Genomic DNA, 2,621 nt, shown 5'->3' with positions numbered 1-2,621 from the left:
TATATATATATATAAAAACCGACGGAAACGTACTGTAGATTTGTTTTCGCGATTGGCGCACGTTGCTCGATTGGCGGACGGTGCCGACAGGGTCCTTGAGAGAAATCGTCATGCACAAGGTGGATGACGATGGCACACAAAGAGATAGCGATAGAGTGACGCAAGGCGAGTGAGCAAAGAGCGAACGAATGAACGAACGAGCTGATGTGAGCGAGCCAAAACTTCCACCCCCCCCCCTCTCTCTTCCCCCAACAAGTACACCATTACTTTCCGTTTCCTCGTGACACGTCACTGATGCGCCGTGACGACTGCTCTCCGCAGACCTGCCAGGGCTGCCAACTGTCAGCCGGAAGGCTAAGCAAGGGAGGTGAATTGAATGGTAAATATTAGGTTAAGTAAAAAGTCATCGCGTTTTTTTAAAAGACATCTATCAATAAAAACCGCAATTACTTTCTTACCAACAATATAAATATATCTTGATAGAGTAAAGTTTCAGCCTTAAAAATCTCTTTTTTAAATTATACGATACGACAATGTTTAATGGAGTTATGAGCAATTAAAGTCAAAATAATTCTTTTATTTAATCCGCGATAACTCAGTAATCAAAAGTCGTAGGAATATTAAAAAAAAAAAAAAACGATTTTGTAAGAAAAGTATCAAGCTTTCACGATAGGTAATCGAAAATTTTCTCAAATTCGTTTTGGACACGTTACAAATCCACAAAGTGAGAAGAAAATTTTTCGTCTTTTTCAGCTCGTAGTTTTTGGTATGTAAAAATTATCAAACTCATATAAACTTAAAAAATGTGATAAGCTTTTAAAAGTAGAGATTTCAAGCTTTAAAACCCTTTTTTAAAATTTGAATTTCATTCATTATTGACGAAAATATTGTATATATAACTTTGAGCTAAAAAATACGCGATGACTTTTTACTCAACCTAATATACACTTCAAGAAGGCACAATGGCTAATAGAGGAATAATAAAAACTAGCGGGCACAGGCAAGTGGACTTGTTACTCGCTTCTGATGAAATATCATGCTGGACCTGTGTCGAGCAGATGCGAGCGAAAGGTTCTCTCGATTAAAAAATGTAAACGAAAATAATGAGCGAGAGGAAGTGCGATTCCAAAGAATTTGATGCAAAAGACGAATGAAATAATTTGGTAGTTTGAGAAACTTTGAATTCCGGTTCCATCAAAAGTGAGGAGAGCAGTGAATCGTCCGTTGATGTTTTTCCCAAGAAAAAATAATGAAAAAAGACGATTTGCTCGCTCGCATAACTCGTCGTTGAAAGTAATAAAAAGAAGAAAGTAATAAGCGGCCAGTTAATTCATCCAATCGTTCGGACAAGATTGACAGAAAAAAGATCAAATGAATGAAATTGCTTGAGTTTTGTCTTCGAAACTAACGAGAGGATAAGGATAATAAGTTGTTCGCGTAACTTTTCAATAAAAGATAATGAAAATACGAGTATAACTCGCCATGTTTCTTAACTGAAGAAACATGAACTTGATATTTGCAACGAAGAAGATATTTACGATTTTCCTAAAAAAATAGACAATTTTAACATGTAGAAATTATCACAAAGACGTTCAACACAAGAATAGAAATAGAAGTACTACTTTTATCGCAACTTTGCATCTTTTTAAAACAAGTTATATAGTAATTTTAAATAGAGGTGATAATTCATGATACGTTTTCGTCCTTCGAGCACATGCAAAATTGACAGAGTGGCTAGTCGAGTAAGAAGAAAAAAAAAATCAGAGAAGAAAAAGCACGATAACGTCGATAAGCGTCTTTATCTCGTGCTCTCTTTATCTCGTTCACAAGAATACTGGAGAATTGAGTCAGCCAAATGTATATACATTGATAACGTTGTCATAAGAGCGTCTCGATCTAAAAAGGATCTGGCATCTGTTCCAGCTGTTCCACATCGAATGGGGTAAATCTGAAGATTTATCGGAAGAATTTCAAATCCAATTTGGAACAAGAAACATAACGTGCTCATCGTGCGTCGAGTAAATACAGATAGAAAAACATACACAAAGATTCATCGAACAGAATTCATAGAAAAATAAAATATCGGAAACATTAGATATTTTAACTAGAAGCATTGGAATTTTTTTTTTTATCAGACACTTAGATATTTCAAGATTACGAAAGGAAACATTTAGATTGGAATTGAAAATGTCCAATGTTTCTTCTAAGATAAGAAAATAAGAACAGTCGGATAACAATTACAAAAGTCTATTTCACGAATAACAACATTGCCAATTGCGAAAATGGATTTACAAACGCGAAACATTGAATGACAAAAGTGTATAAAAAAAAAAACCTCCCCCCTCGTTGTGAAAATTGTTTATCGAAACATCGATGAAAGAATCGCGACGATCAAGACGGACATAAGAATGTTCGAATTCATTATAAAACGTCGCGTTCATTGATACGCGTAATGCATAGGTAGACTAGATACGGCCTCGTGGGACGAGCGGCTGAAAGAAAATCTATTCAGAGCGTCTATTCATAGTCCGATAAGCGTTTTGAAGTCTGCCGTGCAACAAAAGAGGGCCGATCGAGCTCATGTGCACCGGCGCGGTTTAAAGGCGGATATATGGCCGACG

This window comes from Trachymyrmex septentrionalis, unplaced genomic scaffold, assembly GCF_001594115.1.
Source record: "Trachymyrmex septentrionalis isolate Tsep2-gDNA-1 unplaced genomic scaffold, Tsep1.0 scaffold37, whole genome shotgun sequence".
NCBI lineage: Eukaryota > Metazoa > Arthropoda > Insecta > Hymenoptera > Formicidae > Trachymyrmex > Trachymyrmex septentrionalis.
The sequence above is the reverse complement of the archived record's forward strand: the minus strand, read 5'-3'. Positions refer to the sequence as shown.